This window comes from Panthera onca, chromosome B4 (assembly GCF_046562875.1).
Source record: "Panthera onca isolate mPanOnc1 chromosome B4, mPanOnc1 haplotype 2, whole genome shotgun sequence".
NCBI classification, from domain to species: Eukaryota; Metazoa; Chordata; class Mammalia; order Carnivora; family Felidae; genus Panthera; species Panthera onca.
In genome coordinates this window covers 50,176,389-50,203,066 of record NC_138345.1, presented here as the reverse complement: position 1 = coordinate 50,203,066, position 26,678 = coordinate 50,176,389, and positions in this window count along the sequence as shown.

Sequence of the window (26,678 nt, the reverse complement as noted above, 5' to 3'; positions counted from 1 at the left end):
TAATAAATTTATCAAATTGATTTAGATAGTGATAATCTTATCTTCACTGATAACTCATTTTGACTAATGGGCATCATAATAGCTAAAGACAAAATCCATACAGAGATTTAGATTTACGAAGTTGAAGCAGACTTTACAATTTTTTTTCTTTTTTTTTTTCTTTTATTGCTTATTTTTCCCATGCATTTTTTCACTCACAGGGAAGTTTACTCACAAAAGAAAAATAGAAGTAATAAGCCCACTTGATCCATTTTATATCACATGTTGTCTCGAATTTTTCTTTGTCCTTCAAGAGACACACTTGGAAGATGCATTCTAGTTTCATGTTTTAAAAAGGTAGCCCTTCCTGGATTCTACAAACTTTCTAGAGTCATGTTAGCTACCAGGAAAATCTGCAATATCCTGTTCTTGCAAAATTTTTCTCTCTCTATTTATCTCTCTGATCAAGATTATGTAGAAATGTGTCTGCTATGGAGAAAATAAATAGCATCTGGGAAATAATATTTCCCCCATTCATGGGTATGCACTCCCTAATTTTGCCTCGCTCTCTCAAAGTATACAAGGTTTTTAAAAAATTAATTATAATCTATATAAAATAAGGTGCTGATATAACAAGCATATAAATAAGAATTAGCTTCCTAAAACCTAAGGCTTTCTGTATCTCTTTGGCTTCATCTTGACCCACTCTCCCAAATTCACTATAGTAGACCTGTTGTTTCAGATGCTTAAATGTGCCAAGCATTTTCCCAGCTCAGGGTCCATACAATATTTCTTCTGCCTGAGACACTCTTCCTTATCTAGCTAAGATAATCTGACATCAACATATGTTTCAGGGGCGCCTGGGTGGCGCAGTCGGTTAAGCGTCCGACTTCAGCCAGGTCACGATCTCGCGGTCCGTGAGTTCGAGCCCCGCGTCAGGCTCTGGGCTGATGGCTCGGAGCCTGGAGCCTGTTTCCGATTCTGTGTCTCCCTCTCTCTCTGCCCCTCCCCCGTTCATGCTCTGTCTCTCTCTGTCCCAAAAATAAATAAAAAAAAAAAAAATGTTGAAAAAAAAAATTAAAAAAAAAAAAAAAAACAAAAAAAAAACATATGTTTCAGTTTCTCAGGGAAGCCGTTTTGACCATTCTGCCTAGGTGAATTTTATTATGTTTTTTCTAATGATATTTTCCTCCCTCTTATAATTATATGACTATGCAATGTAGTTATTTAGGTAAGAAAATTGAGCTTGCTATTGGGCATTAATTGAAGCTGCTCCTATGACTGAAAGACATAAAATAATCTTGAAAACTGATACTCATAATGTCTTAGATACTGTTAGAGAAAGGCTTTCATGGAGAGGGCAGTGCCCAAAATTTCATAATAAAATGTAAATGGTTTGTGCAGAAACAATCTCCCAAGGGAATGTAAGGAGGTGCTTATTATATTCTCAAACAGGTAGTTTCTTTTTCCATAGGACTGACTTTGGAACCACATAAGCAGCTGCTGGACCCTAATCATATGGGTGGTACCCTATGAACAGGTCTCTGTTGACCAACAAAAAGCTGCTTGGTTTATAGGTGACAGTTCCAAGCTGGAAAAACAGCATCCTATTTGGAATACTGTGGCACTAAGACCAAAGGGTGCAAAGACTGATTTAAGAAGGTACAATAAAATCAGTTCAATGGACCAATATATATGCTATTTTCCCTATAGTGATAGGAGAATTGAGTAATGATAAAAGCCCACTATGTTTAGGTTTTTACTGAGTCATGAGTGGTGACCAGTGTTTTGGCCATGGTCAGGCATATGGGCAATGGAAAATCGCACTAATAAAATGATACTTCTATGGGGGATAGCCCTATGGAAATTGCTATGGGAATTCCAGGAGCACATTAAAATAGGAGGTAAGGGGGAAAATACTGGAAAAGTGATATGTGAAAAAAAATGAAGAGAATATTAAGGACGAAGGGAACAGTAGGTTCAAAATCACTAAGACACAACACGGACAAGGAAAACAAGTTGGGCTATAACCAGTGCATGATCAAGGAAAGCAATTGGCTTTGAGGTCAACAGTTTTTGCAAGAGTTCATATTAAATATATCCTTTGTTAATACATTGTATTTCATCTTATATAAACTAGAAGTCATTGGAGAGTTTTGAGCAGATAAGCAAAATGACTTACATTTTTAAAAGATGTAGCTACTGTGTGGAAAATAGACTATGGAGGGTATTGGCAGGCAGAGTATTGTTCATAAATATTTAATGTGCCTTCTACATGTCTTACCCTTTTCAAAGCTGAGGGGTTTCCAAAACCACTCTCACTTCTGACATGATACGGAAGTTTAGAATTTCCCAAGACCACCCTCAGGTTCAATAATTTGCTGAAAGGACCTACAGAACTGGTTTAAAGTTATGTTCATGGTTACAATTTATTACAATGAAAGGATACAGATTCAAATCAACTAAACATGGAGCAGAGTTCAGGAAGAGTTCCACATGCAGATCTTCCTATGTCCTTTTCCGGTGGATTAATGGATAGCTCTAACTTTTCGCCAAAAATGGTGTGTGACAGTATTCATATTGCCAACCAAAGAAGCTTACCTGATATTTGGGAAACAGAAGTCAACCTATAATATAAAAGTCGTGTTGTTTATTGCCTATTCTAGTGACTAGAACAATTCCTGACAAATAATAGCTACTCAATTAATATTTGTTGAATGAGTGAATGTATGAATGAATGATGAAAAAATTCCATAAATGAAACATAAAAATAGCTGCTGGAGAGAGATTTAAGACACAGTCACCACCAGCAGCAAGCTCACTTTCCAGTGGAAGACAAAAGCAAATAAGTACTATATAAAGAATGCTATGTAGAAACCAAACCTAGAGCATAAAGATGAGGGAACACTTCATAGATAAGGTGATGCCTTCACAGTAAGTGGTAGAGTGTTGGAACTGATCATGGAGGACAAAGAACATTCCATGCATAAGGAACAGTACACACAAATGCAAAGAGGCCAAAAAATATATATATGGCACATTTGAGAAACTGCAATCAGTTGGGTGGGGAACCAATAAGAATAGAGAAAAGGCAATTCTGGGAGAGACCCAGAAGGCAGATCATGAAGAGCCTAGCATATGCTGTAATTCTGATTTTATCTTTAACATAATGGAAAACCATTGATACCTTTTTAAATAGATAAGTGACATATTCAGTTTGACATTTTAGAAAGGTCATTGACAATGGTGTAAAGAATGAATTAGAAAGAAATGAGCAAGACTAAGAAAGGTAAACTTTTGATGTATAGTCAAATGGAATAATCAAGAATCAAAGGGAAAAAGTACTGAGAGCCTAAAACCTAAAGAGTGACAGAATGGTGAGGGATAATGGATAGAATTGAGAGCTGTGTTAGATGGAAAATTAATAGGTCAGGGTGACTGATTTGATGTAGAGTACAAAGAAGGAATCCAGGATGATATCCAAGTGGCTGATGTTGGCAATAGATAAATGGTGCTACCATTCACTGAAATAATGTCTTTATTGTCAGAGTTCATGTGGGAGCACAGCAGGGGTTTTAGTGGATAAAAGAGTCAAGGAAGAATCATTATTGGCCATCCTAATTCTAAACTAGATCATCTGAGAGTAATTTCCCATAAGTAACCAATGTGACATTTGGGAATTCAGGAGAATTATGGTTGAACATCATGAGAGTATGCTTTGAATATCTGTAGTACAGTGTGCCAAACATTTGTACATCATGAGAAACTAGAAGTTCACCTTTTAGAGGTTGCATTTTAAAAGTTAGCTTAATTGTGATCATTGTTAAAGCAGTACATTTTTTTCCTTTTTGCAGTTAATTTAATGTATTCATTATATTTTTCTTTTGCTTCTTTATATGTGCTGTCCATTGTTTTATATTAATGTGGATGCCCATGGCATCATAAATTCAAAAATGTAAATTCCCTTATTTAAAAATCCTAGCTTTGAAATATTTCCTATTTTTTTTGAGTGGATGTGTAAAAGTTGTCAAATCACACACACACACACACACACACACACACACACACACACACACTAAACTAACTTGAAAAGACATGGCTGTTCATTTAGGCCACCTAAGCAGAGTAAATTGCTACATGATAGATTTGGTAATGACAACCAGTGTCATGCCAACAGCTGAAATGAACAGGTTAACTGGGCAGGAGTCCAGCTCCTCACCATGATTTGACAGTTTGGCAAAATATTAAGTGTGCCTTTGTAGAAACCTTCATATACTGTCTTATAACCAAGAAAATTTAAAAAGAAAATTGAGATTTCCACTCCCTTAGCAAGTTCTCCATGATTATCACTAAAGGCAGTGAGATGTTCTGATGGACAACATTCCTAAAATACTAGGATTCATTGGCACAGATGCTTTTGGCAGTATCAATTTCAAACCCTGCTTCCCTGTTTGAAATTTCCATTGTACATTTCAAATTACCGCACAGTGCCACAGTGGCAAATAGAAGGCCATGGTTCTTGAAAAAAATATAAATAATAAAAGGGAAGGGCCACAAGGTCAAAAGATATTTTTCTGGAGATTCTTGCAGTGTACCAAGTGATGCCTTGGAAACAAAACAAAACAAAACAAACAACAACAACAACAAAAAATAACCCCAAAGCTGTTTAAAAAGATAGCAGCTGCTATAATGCTGGTTCATTACAGACCCAGTGGAGCAGAAGCAATGCATCCATTTTGCTTTTTTCTTCATTGATGATATCAGTGGAGCATTAATGGGATTCTTATAGTCTACTGGTACAGTATAAATTCAGCCTAAGTAAATCTTATATTGACTATATGATAATACTCTTTGTTAATCTAGAGAAGAACCTCACTGCTTTATTTTTATATAAAAAGGTACATAGAGAATATAGCTTCAAATCTGCAATAAATAGTACAGTTTTTTATGTTTTTTATCATTAGGAGAATAGGTAGAATTTAAATCTAAATTAAAACTCTCATTAGCAAGTTTGTTTCACTGAAATGACCACAAGTCACCTCCAGTGAACAAAGTCAAGGTGCGTTTATTGTTGTTTCCTTACTGATTTGACTTATTCAATATTTCTTTACCAGAAAAAGGTTAGTTTCTGTATGTTCGTTTATTTTGTTAACAGGACAGGGTATGCTTTCAAAATTAACATTATGCAAATTACTTAGCATTTATCTTGATTTTTAAAATCAGGTCCAAACTATGATCCTAGGGCCGTCCACTTATATAAGAATTTGGGGGCGAGACAGGGACCCAGATGTTTCAAGTGGATTTGCAAATGGCAAAATGCTGCTTGTTGGATCTGCCTGCAAATCTATTTGCAAATGCAAATCCTCTTTCCAAACAGATCAGAGTTTTTTTTAGGTCCAACAAAAATCCTTGAGCAAAGCAAAATGCTGATGGAATGTACACGTGGCACATCTATGGATTTCTATCCACATGCTCTTGCATATTCCTTGTATACTTTCAGAGCATGGCAGGAGAAGAGAATGCAATGACACTTATTTTCAGGGAGTTCTGAAAGCATCCTGCAGTAAGTAATGGGGAACAGGTAGTAGCAGTGGCTTATCCAAGCATCTCCTTTTTTTAATCTCAACATGAAGTTATTTAAAGCAGTGCTTTAAAGCACTGGTTTTATCCTTCAAGACAGTTTCCATTTCTCCACAACTGCTAACACTACTTGTCTTACATCCCTTCCCTTTTTAGCACATGTCCTTCTAACAGATCCATGTCCCCAAGGTCCAGACCATGAGTGCAGCTCTCCACTGATACTTGTCTGTTGCGGTCAATAACTCATTCAGATTTTTACTCTTCCTTGCCTTCTGATACTAATGATAACAACAGCAAACCACTTAGGGCACTGTCCATGTATAATAACTCATTTAATCTTCACCACTACTCCATCACACGCACACTGTTGAACTTCTCCGTGCCCTGTGCTCCTCTAACCTAACAAATGAATTTACACTAAAAGGTTAATGGTGGAAAGAAAACATGGCTGGATTTTCACACCTCCAATTTTTCATTCCCTGTCTTTACATTTTACCACTGCTGTTATTCAAGGCTGGATGGTTGCCATAGCCTCATAGCCAATACTCTGGACTTGCCTTCCTGAAATCCATTTCTCTGCATTTTTGCTAAAATGACTGATCTGAACTACAAATCTAACCTTGTCATTATACTGCTTTAATGTTACTCTATCATCTACAGGATAAAGGCCATAATCCCTAAGATACAATATAAAGCCCACTATACCCTCACCCATTCACCTTAGTTTCTTTTCCACTACTTTCTTCTTAGAACTGTATAACTTTTTAATTCAATCCCTCAGATACCATATTACTTTGTGCCTTTTTGAAGCATGTTAATATAAGTTACTGGAATTTGGCTGGAATGCATTTCATCCCTCTATCTGCCCCAACTTCCCTACCCATAACACACACACACACACACACACACACATCTTGATACCAGGCAAGCTTTTGCTCATCTTTAATAGCCTAGATATCATGGGTCACATGTTCTAGTCTTCCCCAATTCAGCCCACAGGCACAGATTGTAATAAGTCGGTCTCCTGTGTGTCCCTACAGTACGTGGGCAAATGTTTAAGTTATCCACTTAAAGTTTTTCTGCCTCATTATATTGTGAGGTCTTTGAGAGCAGGAAGACTGTTATTCTTTGTTTCCCCAGTGCTCTGTTTGCTAAGAAACAAAACAAAACAAACAAACAAAAAAAATAAATACAAATAAAAAAGGCTTTCTACACGTTTATTATATTACAGATATGACTTGATAATAAGTAGTTCTTGGAAAACCTAGCTGTGACCTCCAAAAAGAAAACGAATCTGTGAATGAGAAACTGAGGATCAGAGCTAGTGGGAAACATGATATTTTGGGTCAATAAGGTCTTTCCCCACTGCCTTCAAAATATCTTAGATCATTTAATCAGTTTGTGAATAAGGCTGACCTGGAGTAAAAGTTGAGACAATACCAAGCCAGGCGAAACCACAGTGAAAACAATCTGAAATCTGCCAATTAGAAAACTAGTATTGAGGAGGAGTTTAAAGGTACATATTTATATTTAAGTAAGTAACGCTGAGGCTGTGTTGAATATGATGCCAAAATAATGGATTTGTTCAGTTGAGGTGATATTCTATTTATCTATAAAAGATCACTTAAACTAATATTTTGTCATAAAGAAAAAGACCCAACTAATTGACTGAATTATTTTTTTTTTTTAATTTCCTGAAAAGCCACCAAGAAGTCAATGCCTAAGTTTACTTATTTAGGGAGGTAGGTGCTTTTATCCTCTTGTGATACAGAGACCAGCAAAATGTGGACTTGTCCAGGGATAATGGGAAACATAAATAATTGTCGAGATGGCATGTGAACATTATTTTAAAAAGAAAGAAAATTGTACTGAACCCATGATTTGGGGAGAATTTACCAAGTGATTTAGCACAGTACAAACTTTTCCATCTCCTTTATAAAGCTGAAGTGCAAATGTCACCATCTTTTGGGCCCCCCAAAAGTGATTGTGTTCAAAGGTTTTTGATGCTTTAATTTCATGTGTTTCAATCAGCAGTAGATGTTTACTTAAAAAAATCCCTAGTTTTCTAAAGTGACCCACATATTGGATAAAACTGACATGTATGTTTCATTATCTTTAAGCAGATTTTTTTTTTAATTTTTTAATGTGTATTTATTTTTGAGAGAGAGAGAAAGAAACATAGTATGAAGGAGGAAGGCCAGAGAGAGAGGGAGACATAGATTCTGAAGCAGGCTCTGGGCTCCAAGCTGTCAGCACAGAGCCCAATGTGGGGCTCAAACTCACAAACTGCGAGATCATGACCTGAGCCAAAGTTGGACACTTAACCGACTGAGCCACCCAGGTGCCCCTAAGCTGATTTTAAATGAGACACTTAAATTTGGAAATACAAAAGTTTGAGAACTTGCATGTTCATAATTCAGATTTGGCCTTCTGCAAAACTTATTTCAACTTATATCAAAGATTTTAAATTCTAGCTGAAATTTGATGAAAGTAATAATTATAATTTGTTGGAAAGTTGCAACTACGGTCAAATATTATTATGCAACAAATTACTTCTTTATGCTAGAGTTTTGACACCCATACAAATTCCAGGTTTTTTTAGAAACTGATGTATCATCAAGACACAAGAATACTCTCCTTTTTTCATAAACCTTAAATAAAATATCTTATTTCCCTCAAAGATCCAGGAAATTTAAGTAGACAGCATTTTGTAATATGACTTATGTTAGTTATAATCATCTTTTTTAAAGAAAATTCTAAGAATTGTTTGAATCTGTGAATATTTGCCATTCTCATTCACTTTGAAATAATATTAGAGACTAATTTAAATGTCAAGTTGGTCCATCATGTGGTTTTGAGTGTTAAAAGTAAAACTAATGTAAGTACAGATTCTGTTGTAATATAATGCCATTATAAAAAAGACAATCATTGACCAAAAGTCTTAAGTTTCCTTCCTAACTTGTTATTAACTCTCCCACACAAAATAGTAGTCAGTTATATAGTAGGAGTCTTACTGTCCTGAAGTAGGATTATTAACAACAGAATAACTTCAACTAACTTACTGACAGACATAATACTTTAGTTTTAATGGTTTTTTAATTCATTCCTTTTGTATTCCATAGCACCTATCTGCAGAGTAAATATTACTGAATATCTTCTATATTTGTAAATTATTTCTGTTCCCCAGAAAACACCAAATCATCCAACAAATGTATGAAAAAGCAAAGGACAGCCACTTTGTGGTGCAGAAATAGTTCTCAAATGCCTGTTTTAGTGCCTTCTTAGTAGTTAGAAATTTGAACAGCTGGCAGAAATAATATTGAGCAGTAACAACATACATCTATTGCACACAAAAAATGCTTTAAAAATACATGGCATGATAGAAGAGAACAAACTGGTTGTTGCCAAAGGGGAGGTGGGTGGGGGGATGGGGGAAATAGATAAAAGAGATTATAAAAATGCATGGCTTAATTAGAAGTGTTGATATTTTTTACAGATCAATGCTATACAACAAATTTGTATGGTTAGTATCAGAAACTTAGACAAAATTGAAATACCTGATATTTTTATCTTACTGAGAATAATGTAATATTCCCAATATTCCCAATATTTCATTAAATGAAAAATGAATAAAAAAATTCAGCTTACTAAACTATAAACCTACTAGCGCAAAGGAGCAACTCTGTCCAATGCTGCTTGAGCAATCTTGCAGCTATTATAAGAAAATGTTAGGGCAAACATAATATTTTTAAATGCAACACCCAAAAATAATGACTAGTTCTCAGTACAAAAAGAAATATACATTTCCCATACCCCAAACCCCAGAGTACTGTGTGTTCAAAAACAAAAGGTCAGGAACTAAGTACTTCAGTGACGCCTTTACCTTAAGGATCAGAATTGGAGTTATACTTGAGGTCTTAGGTGAAATGAGTTTGACGGATTAGGTTCGGTTACTAGCTGTCAGTGCACTACATAAAAAACACTGCACATACAGAGCTTAGTGAAACTAGCTGTTTTCTGCACAGGAAAATTCCTTGATGGAGTTAGCATGAAGACAAATGAACTGTTATCCCCCAAGAAAGGTGTCCCTTTAGGTTAGGCTTGAGGTTAGCAATACCAAACAGTAAGAGCACTTGACTTCCCATGGCTGACAGACTCATTACCTTTGTAAATATTGAAGCTTAGCTTTGAATCCTGGGATTCTTTTTTGAGTTTCTAGAGAGTGCTAGTACCTCACCGATTACCAAAACAATAAAGAAATTAAAATGGGAAAAGACAAGAGTATTGTTAGCAAATTTCCTTCATTTCCTACCATTACAGTTGTTTGTACTTTCTCCATTTTTATTAAATCCTTACCCCTTCCATATATTCAAACCTTCTAAATATATCCTTGTTACTCACCATAATAATCCTGTAGAAACAAGATATTGTTTTTCTTATTAACAGGTAAGAAAATAGGAACTCAAACAGGATTAATTCCAATATGGTGGTGGCAGGATTCAAAACTACATTTGTCAGTGCCCCAAACTACCGTCTCTTCCACAAGTTTTATTCATATAGAATTATTTCTTGAAAATCTAATTTATTGATTTTATTCATATAGAATTATTTCCTTAAAATCTAATTTATTGTTTATGATAGCTATTCATTATCATATAATTGGATACTTTCCCTTATGTGTCTTCTGTTATTTTATTTCTTGTCATATTTTTCAATACTTCATCTAAATGATCAGACACTGATAGAGGATATTTAAGAGATCTCTATTCAAAATCCTTAAGTATCTACTATATTCTCAATTACTTTATTTATATATTGTTTATATATTTTTACTTAATATGCATCTTCACATGTATCATGGGAAAGACATTGTTTTATATAATTAATATTTTTCAACTTGCATTTAATGACTACAAAGAATTCCATCATATGTCTATATGATAATTTATTCATTCTAACAATCCTTTTTTCTAATTTTGCAAATACACGCCAAAAATGTCAAAACTATTCACAATATCACTACCAAAAGTCACGCAAAGCAGTTAACAGTCCCCTCTTCTGCTCATGCCATACTCTTCCCAGAAGTTAACTTTTTGTGTGGATTTTTCCCAGTGATTTTCTAAGTTTATAATTATGTCAATAGATATGACACAAATATCACTTACCAGCTCTTAATTTCCTCAGTGCTGCCCATATCATGTATCCTTGACCACCTACTCTGTGGCATCCGTCAACCATACCCTGTGGCCTCTTGCTCAGGCCCAAATAGATGTGCTGCCAGGTGACATCCAGCGTGTTGCACTATGAATATAGGACTCTTCGTCCATGACCTGTGCTACACAGCCTGGCCAATCAGTGAATGCTCAAAGATTCTAGTTATTTCTTCCATTGGCAGCCATATAGCAGAGCTTAGGATCTGGTATCCCAACCTGCCAATAAAGGAGTAGAGTTATGCATTCTGGAGGTATAGGGGAGTTAATGCCCTTCAGGAAAACTGTCAATGAGAAAAGGCAATGGAGGAGGGTGAGGAATTAAATTATTCTCCCCATGGTCTATTCTTTATGGCTCATGTGGAAAATTTCCATTTCTAACAGATATTTCTTCCAGCCAGATTCACTGGGTCAGCTTGTGGTTTCTCACAAATAACCATTGTCTCTCATGTACATGTAGCCTTATTTCTCTTTTTCTCACCTTGATGCCCTTGGTTTCATTTCTAAAATAGAACATCTAATATTTGCATCAGAAAACCCAGTCCAGGATAACATATATGCACATGTATGTATCCAAAAATTGAATGGACTAAATAGACACATATTTAAAAAAAAAAAAAAACAAACAAACTCTGAATCATCCATGGTTCCAATAAGAAATAATAAGGGAAGTTAGAAAATATTTTGAATTGGTTAAAAATGAAAACACAACAAATCAAAATTTATGGAAAGAAGCAAAAGCAATGCTGAGAGGGAAATTTATGGCTTTAGATGGTTTACTAGAAAAGAGGAAGTTCTAAAGTCAATTATGTAAACTTTCAATCTAAGAATCTAGAAATAAAAGGAAATAGAAGAAAAGAAAAAATAGAAATCAGAACAATAATTAATGAAATGGGAACTATAGTAACAAAGAAAACATTGGGACCTAAAGTTATATCCTTGAAATGATCAACAAATTTTGTAAAACTTTAACTAGACATCAAGATAAAAAAGGCACAGATTACCAGTATCAAGAATGAAAGAGGACTTTACAACAGATTCAACAGAAATTTAAAAAGACTTTAAGGTGTGCCTGGGTGGATCAATCAGTTGAGCATCCAACTCTTGGTTTTGGTTCAGGTCATGATCTCAGGGTTCCTGAGATGGAGCCCTGAGCCAGACTCTGTGCTGACAGCGCAAAGCCTGCTTGGGATTCTTTCTCTCCTTCTTTCTCTGCCCCTCCCCCTGCTCGCACTCACTCTCTCTCTCAAAATAATAAACAAGCTTTTAAAAAGGTTTTAAAAAAAGATTTTAAGGTAATATTATAAACATTCTATGTCACAAGTTTAACATAGATGAATTAAATTTCTAGAAAGGCATTAATAACCAACTGACACAAATGAAATAGAAAATCGTAATAGAGCTATTTCAAATAACAAAAGCAAATCGTAATTATATATAAATAAATTAGTAATTATATATATTCCTAAGAGAAGAGTCTAGTCCCAGTAAATTCCATGAAACACTTGAAAGATAAATTATACCGGGGCGCCTGGGTGGCTCAGTCAGTTAAGCAACTGACTTCGGCTCAGGTCATGATCTCACGGTTCGTGGGTTCGAGCCCCACATCGGGCTCTGTGCTGACAGCTCAGAGCCTGGAGCCTGCTTCAGATTCTGTCTCCCTCTCTCCCTCTGCCCCTCCCCGACTTGTGCTCTGTCTCTCTCTCTCTCTCTCTCAAAAATAAATAAAATGTAAAAAAAAATTTTTTTAAAAAAGAAAAATAAATTATACCAATCATATGTAAACTTTTTCAAAAAATAAAGGAGGGAAAATGTGCCAAAACACATCAGTGGGCTAATACTACCTTGATACCAAAGCATTAGAAAATAATCAGAAGCAATGAAAATGACCAACAGCATCTCTTATAAGCATAGATACAAAAATATTTAATAAAATAATACCAAATTAAATTCAACAATACACCATGACTCTCTGGAATTTATCCCAGTAATGCAAAGCTGGTTTATTATTGAAAACCCGACCAACATAATACATCATGTAAATAAAATAAAGTACAAAAATCTATAGAATCCTATCAAAAGATTCATAAAGAGTTTGACAAAATCCAACACTAATTCCCAATAAAAATTCACAACAAACATATGCAGAAGTAAAATATGTGGTAAGACTAGCACAGGGAAAGGACAGGGGAAAGTAGTTGTAATTCTACTGTTTTAAATTTCCTACTTTCAATAGAGTATTAAAATGCTAATTCAAGGTAAAGTGTGGCAAGGATACATATTGTAATTCCTAGACTATCAAAAATTAAAATGAAGAAGTATAGCTAAAAAGCTGATAGAGGAAATAAAACATTAATAGAAAACAATAGGACAAACCCAATTATCTCAATAATTACACTATGTATACAAGTCCTGAATACCTCAATTAAAAAGTAGAGATTGTCACACTAGATTTAAAAGTACTAAATAAGCAAGACCCTACTAATACTATTTAATAAGAAACATACGTTAGCTGTAGACACAAATGAGTAATGCAAAAGGATGGATATAAATAAAATAGACACATACTAATCATAAGAGAATTGTTTTGCTCATGTTAATATTAGATTAAGTCATCTTCAAAACAGTACTAGCAAAGATAAAGGAGTTATGTAATAATAAAAATAAGGTTGATTCATGAAGAAATTATCAATCCTAAAAGCCTTACAGTGAAACTTGAAAATATGTAAAATAGACATCAACAGATTAAAGATGACAATAATCAAATTCACAATTATAGCTGAAGATTTTAATTCACATAAGTATAGGACAAGTAGGTACCCAAAAGAGCAGTTACATCTGTAGATGTAAACATACCATTCACTAATGTGACATTTACATAACACTATATCCAACATTCGAAGAGTATCTTTGCCAAGTGTCCATGGACACTTCTATCAAGATAGAACATATGCTAGGCCATAAAACAATTCTCAATAAATATATAATGACTGAAAACATAGACTTTGTACTCTGACCAAAAAAGGACTAAATTAAAAATTAGTAACAAATTAATATTTGGGAAGTCAGCAAAAAAATTAATAACCATGGGTAAAAGAAAAATTATCAAGTGAAATTATATAATATTTAATTTTATTCATTGTGGTAAAATATACATAACATAAAATTTACAATTTCAACCATTTTTAAGTGTATAAGTCAGTAGCATTAGTTATATTTGCAATTTTCTTTGATGTACATAAGTTTTGAATCTTGATAAAATTTAGTTCTTGTATTTTATTTTTTGCTGCCTGTGGTTTGATGTCATATTTTATTTTTTTTTATTTTTATTTTTATTTTTTTTAATTTTTTTTTTTTTAACGTTTATTTATTTTTGAGACAGAGAGAGACAGAGCATGAACGGGGGAGGGGCAGAGAGAGAGGGAGACACAGAATCGGAAACAGGCTCCAGGCTCTGAGCCATCTGCCCAGAGCCTGACGCGGGGCTCGAACTCACTGACCGCGAGATCGTGACCTGAGCCGAAGTCGGACACTTAACCGACTGAGCCACCCAGGCGCCCCTGATGTCATATTTTAGAAACCATTGATCAATCCAAGGTCATAAAGTCTGCCTCTTGTGTTTTCTTCTAGGAGTTTTATAGTTTTATCCCTTAAATTGAGATCTTAAATCCATTTTGAATTAATATTTGTATATTGTATGAGGCAAATGTCCAACTTAATTCTTTTGCATGTGCATATCCAGCTTTCCTAGCATCATTAGTTATTATTTCCCCATTGAATTGTCCTGGCATCCTTGTTGAAAAGTAATTGGCTATGCAGATGAGGGCTTATTTCTGGGTTTCCAATTCTATTCCTTTATCAATATGTCTTCCCTTATGTCAGTACCATACTATTTTGGTTACTGTAGCTTGGTAGTAGCTGTAAAATTGGCAAGGGTGGGTTTTTGTTTTCTTCAAGATTGTTTTGATTATCTCAGTTCCTTTGAATTTTTGTAAGCAATTTAGGTTGGGTATTTCGATTTCTGAAAAAAAAATGACACTGGGATTTTAATAGGGATTGCATTGAATTTGTAGATAACTTTGGGTAGTATTGTTATCTTGAGAATATTAAGTCTTCCAGTACATGAACATTCAGTGTCTTTCCATTTATTTAAATGTTCTTTGGTCTTTTCTACAAAGTTTTTTAGTTTTCAGTGTATAAGTTTTATATAACCTTGGTTAAATTTGTTTTCTTTTCTCTTCTTTTCTTTTCTTTTCTCTTCTTTTCTTTTCTTTTGATGCTACTGTAAATGGAATTGCCTCTTAATTTCCTTTTTGGCTAGTTCATTACCACTGTATAGAAATACAACTAATTGTTTATGCTAATCTTGTATCCTACAGCTTTGCTGAAGCCTTATTAGCTCTAATGTTTTGTTGTCTTGTTTAGTTTTTGTTGTTGTTGGCATTGGTATTACTGGTTTTGCAGGTTTTTAAAGGACTTTTTATGTATATGATCATGTCATCCACAAATACAGTTTTACTTCTTCCTTCTGATTTGCACAGCTTTTTTTTTTTATGTGAAAAAAAAAGTTTATTCGGTAAGCAGAAGGTACTGCAGACACTGGAAATTGCCTTCCCCAACAACAGCAGGAAGGGGTGAGTCCTCATCCCTGCAGCCCCCATGAATTTGGGGTGGCTCCACATGTTCGCGCATCCTGCCCCTCAGTCCTAAGCCTCATCTCCTCCTCATCATCACTAAAGAAGAAATGTCTCGCTCCAGGTTCTCGGATTCCTCCTCATAGGAGAAGCTGTCATTGTCCAGCTCCCCATCAAACTTGTCCAGCTGCCACGCCAGCACATCATCCTTATCATCTTCCTCCTCTTCTTCCCCCCTTCTTCTCCGGCCTCCACTTCCTCCATCTTTCCCTCCTCCTCCTCCTCCACCTCCAGCCTCCAGCAGCCCTGGGGCTGACTGCTGTGTTACTGGATCCTTTCACTCTCCTGCCTTTAACATGACCAACCCAGAAGTCCTGGGTGTAACCCTGAAGGACAGCCAACAGTCTCTCCTGGGTCCGTGGGAGCAGCTCCAGGCCTGTGATTTGCCTAGCTTTAAATTTTTTTAGCTTTTATTTTTTTTCCTACATAATATCTCTGGCTAAAACTTTCAGTATTATGTTGAATAGAAGTGGTGAGAATATTCTTTCTTGTCTTATTCCTGATTTTAGGGGAAAAGCTTTTAGTCTTTCACCACTGACTATGATGCTGGCTATGGGTTTTTTATATAAGGTCTTTATTATTTAGGAGTTGTTTTTGTCATGAAAGAGTGTTGATTCTTTCAAATGTCTTTTCTGAATTGGTTGGAATAATTATGGGGGCCTTCAGTCTATTTTTGCAAGTGGCTCCATTCTTGCACATTCAGATTTTCTCTCCTCTTGAGTCATTTTGATAATTTGTATCTTTCTAGAAATGTTTCCTCTTTACCCAGGTTACCTAATATATTGGCATACAGTTGTTCCTAATATTCTCTTATAAACCTTTTTATTTCAGTGGAGTTGGTAGTAATGTCTCTTTCATTTATGATTTTAGTAACTTGAGTCTTTGTTTTTTTTTTGTCTTAGTATAGCTCAAGTTTTGCCAATGTTGATCTTTTCCAAGATTTAACTTTCAGTTTTGTTTCCTGTATTGTTTTTTATATTCTCTCTTTAATTGCTTTCTACTCTAATATTTATTATTTCTTTCTGCTAGCTTTGGGTTTAGTTTTCCCTGACTTTCCTACCTCCTTTAAGTGTAGAGTTTTGTTATTGATTTGATATTTTTCATATATAATGTAGATGTTATATTTATAAATCCTCCTCTTAAAAGTCGGCTTTACAGCATCCTAGAAGTTTGGAATGCCGTGTTTCCATTTTCATTTGTCTCAGGTATTTTCTGATTTCCCCTGTGATTTTTTTATTCATCCACTGGTAGTTTAAAAGTATGTTGTTTAATTCCCAGATGTTTGTAAATTTTCCAGTATCTGTCCTTTATTGATTGCTACTTTTATCCCATTGTGTTATAAAGTATGCTTTGTATAATTTCAACCTTATTTAAATTATTAAGGTATTTTGTGGCCCAAGATATAGTCCTGTAGTATCCTACAAAACGCTGTATGTTCACTTGAGAAAAATTTCTATTCTGCTGTTATTGGATACTCTACTGTCTATATCTGTTAGGTCACATTGATTAGGTCAAATTGATTTATACTATTATTCAATTTTCTATTTACTTATTAATCTTCTGTCTGGTTGCTCTAGCCATTATTTAAAGTGAGATATTAAAATCCCCAAGTATTATTGTAGAAACGTGCATTTCTCTCTTTAATTCTATTTTTCTTCATATAATTTTGGACTCTGTTGGTAGGTAAGTATATAATTGTTATATCTTGAATATTTATCATTATATAATATCCTTCTCTGTCTCTTATAAACTTTTTGACTTAAAGGCTATTTTGTTTCATAATAATATAGCCAAATCCATTCACTTTGGTTACTGTTTATATGGAATATCTTTTTCCATCTTTTTGTGTCTTTAAATTTACATACACAACATATATATGTAGATAGCATATAGATTAATCATGTTTTTTTATCCATTATGTCAACCTCTGTATTAAAGAGTTTAATCTATCTCCATTTAAAATAATTGCCAAAGACATACCTTTTAGCTTTTTGTTTTCTGTATGTCATGTTTTTTGTTCCTCAATTTGTCCATTACTGCCTTCTATTTATGTATTTGTTTATTTATTTATTTACTTATTTAGAGGGGGTGGGTAGAGGAAGAGAGAGCGCAAATCCTAAGCAGATCCCACATGAAGCATGGAACCTGATGCAGGGCGCAATCCTACCATCCTGGAATCATGACTTGAACCAAAAGCAAGAGTTGGACACTCAGCTGACTGAGCTCTTTTACTGCCTTCTTTTTATATCTAGTTGTTTTTTGTTTTTGTTTGTTCGTTTTATTTGTTTGCTTTTTAGTATACCATTTTGGTCTCCTTCTTTCCTTTTTGGTATGTTTTATAGATATTTCTTTAAATGGTTACTTTATTTTTTTTCAAGTTTATTTATTTATTTGAGAGAGACAGAGACAGCACAAGCAGGGAAGAGGCATAGAGAGAAGGAGAGAGAATCCCAAGCAGACTCTGCACTGCCAGCACAGAGCCCAACGTGAGGCTCGAACTCACGAAACCATGAGATCATGACCTGAGTCGAAACCAAAAGTCAGATGCTTAACTGACTGAGCCACCCAGGCACCCCTAAATGGTTATTTTAGATATTAAAATAAATATCTCAAACTTCTAACAACATAGTTTAAATAATACAAATTTAGTTTCAGTAGAATACAAAACCCTTGGCTTTTATATATTTTTGACGTTCCCCCTTTATATTGTCACAGATTACATTTTTATTCATAATGTACCATTAACATAGATTTATAGTTATTGTCTTATACACTTACCTTTTTAATTATAGAGGGGAAAATGGAGTCACAAATCAAAAGTACAATAATCCTGGCTTTTATATTTACTTAGGTAGTCACTTTTACCAGTTTCCTACATTTTTGCATATAGCTTCAAGTTATTATTTAGTGTCCTTACATTTAACTCTCATGGACTGCCTTCAGAGTTTCTTGCAGAGCAGCTCTAGTAGTAACATATCCCTTCAGGTTTTGTTTACCTTGAAATGTCTTAATTTCTTCATCATTCTTGAAGAATAGTCTTGCAGACATAGAATTATTAGTTGACAGTGATTTTCTACAACACTTAAATATGTCATCCCACTGCCTTCTGGCCTCCATTTTTATGGATTTTTAATCACAGTTGTTAATCTTTTTGAGGATCTGAGTCATTTCTCTCTTGCTGCTTTTAAGATTTTTTTTCTGTCTTTTTTTTTTTTTTTTTTTACAATTTGACTACAAGGTGTCACAGCGTAGTTCTCCTGAGGTTTTCCTTCTTGGAGTTATTGTGCTTCTTGATCGTGTATATTCATATCTTTGATCAAAGTTGGGTAATTTGGGGCCATTTTTTAATTTTTTTTGCCTCTTTCTATTTCTCTTCTTCTTGAACTCCCATGAATCATATGTTGACACATTTGATGGTGTCCCACAGGTCTACCAGACTCTCTTCATTTTCATTTTTCTTTATTATTTCTTCCTTTCCCCTCATCAAATTGGACAAATTCAATTGCCTTATCTTCATACTCACTTGTTATTCCTTCTGCCTATTCAAATATTTGTTCAATACACATATATTTTGGGTAGCATTATTCATTACAGCCAAAAGGTAAAAGCAGCCAAACCATGCATCCATCAATGGATGAATGGATAAATTGTAAGTAATATATATGTAAAATAGAATATTATTCAGCCACAGAAAGGAATGAAATGTTGATGATGCTACCACTGGGATGAACCTTGAAAATATTGTGCTAATTGAAAGAAGCCAAACACAAAGGTCGCATTTTGTATGAATCCGTTTTCATGAAATATACAGAATAGGCAAATCTGTGGAGACAGAAAGCAGATTAGTAATTACCATGAGATGGGGGAAGTTATAAATGGAGAGGGGTTATTTAATGAATATAGAAGGGTTTTCTTAAGTGATGAAAAAGTTTTGAAACTAGAGAAAGGTTTTGGGTGCACAACATTGTTAATGTACTAAATGCAACTGAAGTATACACTTTAAAATGGTTAACTATATGTTATGTGACTTTCACCTCAATAAAAAAAAAGTCTGAAACATGCTATTAAATTTAAGAGACAAATGTGAAACCTTGAACACCAAAATGACAGAATATGTGTTCTTTTCAGGTATACATAATACATTTATTAAAATAGACAACATGTTGGACCATAAAACAAGCCCACAGTGGAATTAAACTAGCAATCAATAAGAAACAGACAAAAATGTAGGCTTTAAAATTAATCTATTTAATTCTAAATATTGAAGTAAACTTCTAAGTAAAATTTTATTTTGTGTGGGTGTCTCATATAATATACACATTTGCATATAGTAAGTTCATGATTAGAGATGCTGAGTAAGTTATACCCCAAATCACATAAATAGTAAATGGTGGAGTCAGAATTCAGTCTCAGGTCTGTGGTTATTAATGAGTACATTACTGACTTTACAGACATGAATAAAGTCAGTTGTTTGGAGGAAGACACTAATAAAAGTAAAGTGATGTTTACAATCTCCACATGAGCCTGCTAGTTTAAGTTTGTTTTAGTGCCATGGTCATAACCCTTAATACAAGCCAACTCTGTTTTGTATGTCATTGCTCTAGGAGAAATTAGGTTAGACTATGGGTGTAGATTAGTATAAAGTACAAAACTGTCACTAAAAAATAATCCACTGTGAAAGACATACCTTTTTCTGTAGGCCATGTACAAAAAGAATTTCAGAGAACAGTGAAAATTATAAACTGGAAGTTTCAGTGTAGATATGAAATTTGTTGGAAGTAGAAGTTTAGGGAATCAAGGGTATCATAACTGAGTGTATAAGCAGGAAATTTCATTCAGAGGAGAGGCTTTAATGGTTCTGTATGGGGAAATCATGTCCAATGCTGGAATCCTTTGAGGAAGACTGTCTGGAAATGAAGTAAACCCAGTGAACTAATTTATTTAGACATTAGAAAATTATTTCCTAATGTTACTACTAATTGATAATTTTGTAATAAAGTCTCCAAGGTATTTAGGAAGAATTTGAATCATAGATTTAACATTAACTATGAAACAGAAAATAATAAAAGCTAGGTAAATACTGCTTTCCATCGGTGCACTCACCAAGTTTCCTGCTTCAACCGTGACACTGGCAGCTCTAAAATCTATCTTGCTCCAAGGTAAAGATGCATTTCTGACCACTCAATTTGTATCTCATAGCAAACCTAGCAAATATGTAGATCAGTAAAACTTCACTTTTTCTACCCACATCACATTGACACTTACCCCTTTAATTATTGACTGAAAGCACTATAATCTAAATAGTCTCCTTTAATCTGAAAATGCCAGCCACAGCCTGGAAGTTGCACCCTTTTGTTCCCTCTAATTGCAAGTGGGGATGAAATCCTATGAATGTATTTTTTTCTTTTCCACACGCCTCCCTCATTTTAACCATCTCCCTAGAATCCTTATGATTTTTCACCTGGTCTGTTCCTATAGGTTCCTAATTGATATACTTTCATTAATCTCTTATATTTAAGTCTCCAAATGGATTCCAAAGTTATATTTCAAAAAAATACGATCTTGTTACTCGACCATTAAAATTTCTGTTAACTCTGCATCAATTAGGATTAAATTCAAGGCCAGCTAAAAGACCTTCCTCCATCTGGTTATAGCTTCTCTTTCAGCTTCTCCTTTGGGCATCCTCTCCAGATTCTCCATGCTGCCTTCACACTGAAATTTTTACCGTTTCCCAAATTCTCCAAAACATTTTTTTTTCCCGAGGACCTTTATATATTTACATATCCTATTTCCCCTGTGTGTATCCTATCCTGTATTTCTGCTTTGTGAATTTGTCCTCATATTTTAAGGTAAGATCATCTCCTTTGAGAAGTCTTTGCTGGCATCTCCTGGGAGAGTTTGGCATTTCCATTCCTATATTTCCTCAGCATTTTCTTCATTTCTTATCATAATATTTATGGCATATTACAATAATTTATGTGTTTGTCTCCTCTACATAATAACTCTCTGCCTTGGGGATATTTTTATTTACCTTTGTATTCCAATGTAATTGATTATATAATAGGCACTCAATAAATGTCGTTTGATTAAAACAATGGATAGGTTGATGTTATTACCTCAGAAACTGGTCCCCAAACTGAGGAATGTTATCTAATATTAATATCCACATAGTTTCAGATGGCCTTGGATTTTTCTTGGTGTTAAAACTGCAAGATGACAATACAATCAGAGTTGAGGATTAAAAAGCTCTAATTAACCAAAAGTAAGAATAAAAGAAAGAAAAGAAAGAAAGAAAGAAAGAAAGAAAGAAAACAACATTCTATCAGCATTTAAGAGTAATGAAAAGAAAGGGGGGGACTGAGGCAAGCAATAATTGTGCGATATTTTTTAACTCATGCAAGATAAGAATGTAGTTACCATGGACTTGGTCATAAAACTGAAATATTTAAGAGTTTGAGACTTGGATAAGAAAATTTTAGAATGATTTCACCTAACAGTTAAACTCATGGAACCATCTAACCATCAGCCTTAGATTAGGCTGAAAGCTCATTTCAGTATGGTTCGAGTAAAGTCACACATTACAAAATCAACACGCAGATCTTGACAACACGTTTTTGTATTTACGAGCTGTCATCTTATTAGGACTCTACTTACGCCAGAATCAAAGCAAAATTCCCCAATTTTGTGTTAGAAAAGAATACTGCTCTGCTCCAGTATGGCATTTTTTATTGATTAGACTGCCTCTAATGTCTTCTTTCACTATCGTATACACAGTTCGTTTCCACAAAAAGAAATCTCTTATTTTGTCAATACTCTACCTCAGAATCTTTCAGTGGCTCCCCCAAAAACCTATTAAATTAGGTTTAAAGATATCTTTTTGCAAAGCTTCTCAATGTCATCTTCTACCACTTCCTTGCTTCACTCAAACTAAGTAAAGCCATTTTATAGTCCGGGAACATTTCTCATGCTTTATAATTTCATACTCCCTGATTTTCTCATTCTCTCTAACACTAGGTTCAGATTTTCCCTCTTTAATCACCACTATCATATCAAATAGAAAGCTTTTTTATTATCTTCCAAAGTATAAAGTTTTCATTCTGATTTCAGACAGATGCAGGTTAATATCCTAACTTTGCCACTGCAAAGCGGGTAAAATCACAAATTCTCTAGACTTTAGATTCTTTTTTTTTTTTTAGTAAAATAAGTAAATAACAATGCTTAATTGCACCCTTGGACAATCTTACCTCCATAAGTCATGGATACTTTTTGCCCATGTGCCAAATGGCAATACTTCTTCCATCTATGAACACATGGAATTGGTGATCTATGCCTACGATTGGCGTAGAGCATTCTATTTCCACAAGTAAATTGTAATTTATACAAAGGAAAGAAAAATGAACACTTGTAATGGTTTTAATATTATACATTACACAAAATTATGAAAAATTCTGTAGACTTGACACCTAGAGGTAGTGGTTAGCAAAGTGTCTGGCACACAGTAATAGAATAACAGATGGTGGTTATGATTCATTGGTACTGTTATTTACACAGTTGCTGCTATTATTATTGGTATTGTTATTATTACTATTGGGTGTGCTTATTTTTTCTTTTAACTTATCACAGAATTTTCTACCTAATTATATATATTTTTTCAATTATTTGTATACATGTATGAGCCTCACTGTTTATTTTGTAACTTTCTTGACATTAGGAAGACTGTGTCTTAATCACTCTGTCTTTTAAGCAATTTTTCCCACTTCCTCACATACAAGAATTCACTAAATATGTGTTGAATGATATATAATTAATGCAAGATATTAGAGAAACTGTGACTTCTTTTGTAATCAACATCATAGTAAGAAACATAAATAACCGCAAAAACTCTTGGTTTTCCTGATATTTTGTTACACAGGATCCTGTGCAATAATGATGCTAACATCATTTATTTTCTTGGTCTACTAGAGTGGTTTTAAGTTGATCAAATTCCTCAAGGTTAAAATAGCAAAGCCTAAACCTCATTTATTTTGCTGATTCATCTTCCTGATTTCTCTCTCACTTCTTCGTTCTCAGAGGGTCAGTGCTCAAATCACCTCCTCTGAGAGGTCTTCTGCGATCACCTGTGGTCTACGGAATTTTAATGTCACTTTGCCACCTATGATATTATAGATTTATATGTTTATTTCTATCTCTTACCCTTAGAATGTAAGTCCATGGAAGCAGACTTTGTTTTGTTTGTCTCTGTATCCCTTGCTTTTAGAGAAGTGCCTGGATTGTGATAGACATTCAAAAAATGCCATTTTAAAAATTATGAATTAGGCATGCCTGAGTGGCTCAGTGGGTCAAGTGTCGGACTCTTGGTTTTGCCTCAGGTCATGGTTTCCGAGCTAGTGGGATCGGGCCCCACATTGGACTCTGTGCTGGCAGGGTGGAGCCTGCTTAAGATTCTCTCTCCTCTCTCTGCCCCTTCCCCACTTACATGCAAACTCTCTCTCTCAAAATAAATAAATAAAGTTTTTTTTTTAAATAATGAATTAATGAATCCGTGAAAATAATGATGCCTGCATATTTGCTTTTTTGATAGACAGGCTACTAATGAACTAGTGAAGTGATTCAAGAGACTGTAATTTTAATTACAAAAAAAGAAAAAATCAAGGTGGCAATTACTAAGTTATCTAGTTAATTTTCTAGATAGTAATACCGACTAGTTCTTAGTGTGAATTCAATTTTTAATTTGTTTAAATTAATTATGTGTTTGAATATAAAAGTATAATTTTATAAAATGTGTAAATCTTTTAAAATAAAATTACATAAGTATATAATATATAACAATTACTAATTTAATATGGTTAACTTAATAAAGCCTGTGGGTATGTTTTTTTTTTCAGTTTATCAGATGGGAAAATATTGAAATAACATCATGACCTAAATTATTGCTAGTTACCTGCTCCAAATATTTGAATTTATGGTTATGATATGAAGGTAGAGGAGAAGAGAGAAGGGAAGTTAAATCAATTAATAATTAGAAAGCTGACATTTTGTTTAGCCCTCATGGAATGATGTCAATTATGAGTTCCACCAGAACTGGTCTTTTATGGGTCTTACTCACAAACATGAGGTAGAGAAACTAATACTTAAAATGTATCTCTAAGCAATTAGGGTTGTTCCTCTCAAGATGATAGACAAATACAATTAAGGACACAATGAGATCCAATGGCCTATTCATGGTTTCTTTGTGCTTATATTCTACATGTTAGATTGCTACAAGATTTCTATAAATACACTTCCTGATTACCTAAGAGATACCGTGCACATATGAACAGCTCATCTAACAACCAAGCCTCATTATTTCTTAACTCTTTCGAATTCAGTTAACTCATTTAACAAGTTAACTCGAGTTATCAAGTACTGTATTTATGTACTGATTCCTGTTTGCAAAAAGCACTGTGTCAAGTGCTGAGAATATGCAAATAAATTAGATGCCATCTCTTTATCAAGTAAAATGCTGACTAATGGAAACATATACACAGTAATAGGAAAATATAATGCAACACAAGTGCTGTGATAGAGCTCAACAAAAGATAGAAGCAGGTAGGAAATGACTTACCAGTTCTTTTTTTTTTTTTCATTTTTTTTAATGTTTATTTTTTTCTTTGAGAGAGAGGAAGAGACAGAGCACAAACAGGGAAGGGGCAGAGAGAGAGAGAGACAGATGGACAGACAGACAGAATCTGAAGCAGGCTCCAGGCTATGAGCTGTCAGCACTGAGCCTGGTGTGGGGCTCAAAGCCACGCACCGTGAGATCATGACCTGAGCCAAAGTTGGACGCTTAACCCACTGAGTCTCCCAGGCGCCCCACGACTTACCAATTCTTAATAAAGCATCAGGGAAGTTATGAGAAGGAGTAATATCTGGGCAAGAATACAGGGAAGATGCGTAGATCTTTCAACATGATGGACACTGCTAGTCCAGTGAACCCTAGACATGTCTTTACACTCCTTAACCTAGTCCTCCAAGAAGCTATAGTCGGTCTATCAGAATTACAGTTTATAAAATCTCCTTGACATCACCCTGGTTTAAGTGGATATGTAGGACAAGAACAAATAGTGATGGGAAAAAGTGGGAGAGAGTGAAAGAGCTGGAGAATGATCCAAAGTCAGTGCAGAGGTCACTATGAAAGAAAAAGAATGGTCATGGGGGAAGTTGCACATAGCTCAATGTGACTGAAGCATAACATAACGTTTGAAGAAAGAACTGTGAGAAGTGAGGCTGGAGAACTAACACAGGTTGATGAAGGGCATCGTAAGTGACAGTGGAAAGTTTGGACTTGAACATGTGGGCAGTGAGGAGAGAACCAAACTTTGTACTCACTCATTCTAACCACACAAATTCGTTGACCCCATACATACTCTTAACTTCCTTTTTCTCCCAGTTCATAATCACAACCATGACTGCGTTATTGTTTTTAAATGTTGATTTATTTATTTTTGAGAGAGAGAGAGGGTGAAAGAGCGCTCATGCACATGTGCACATGAGCATAAGTGAGGGAGGGGCAGAGAGAGAGGGAGAGAGAGAGTCCCAAGTACTGTCTGAGCTGTCACCGCAGAGCCCAATGCGGAACTCGATCCCATGAACTGGGAGATCATGACCTGAGCCGAAATCAAGAGCTGGGCACTAAGCCAACTGAGCCCCACCCAGGCACCCCTATTTTGAAATCACAACTCACTGAATTTGGTCTTTTCCTAAAGGCTGCATCTTAAATGTCTCACCCTTGAGTTGATAAGAAACAGTTTCATTTTTCAGCCCTCCAATTTTTATCTTTCTATATGCCCCATACATATAGCACATACAACTATTTGTCTTCTGGACTCATACATTTGTCATAGTAACTTATCATCTGAAGCATGGGCCAGAGTCATGCTTTCAACATTCAACTTCAGGAATCTGCCCCAATTCTGCTTGTACATCAGCTTCATTTTCTATATTCTAGATTATTATAGGCCATGATTTTCCAAATCTGGTTATGCAACCAGATTTCATGGGTTGACAGTTTCTAACTCCTACAACGTTTTTCTCACCTTTTCTGGCCTCCTCTAATAGCTTCCACAGAAGCTTGCCACTTACCCAAAACACTGCCACACAGTCCAAGTATTGCCTTCCATGCTTCCTTGATTCTGCACCCTCAGACTATATTTATATATTCTTCCAACTTCTGCTA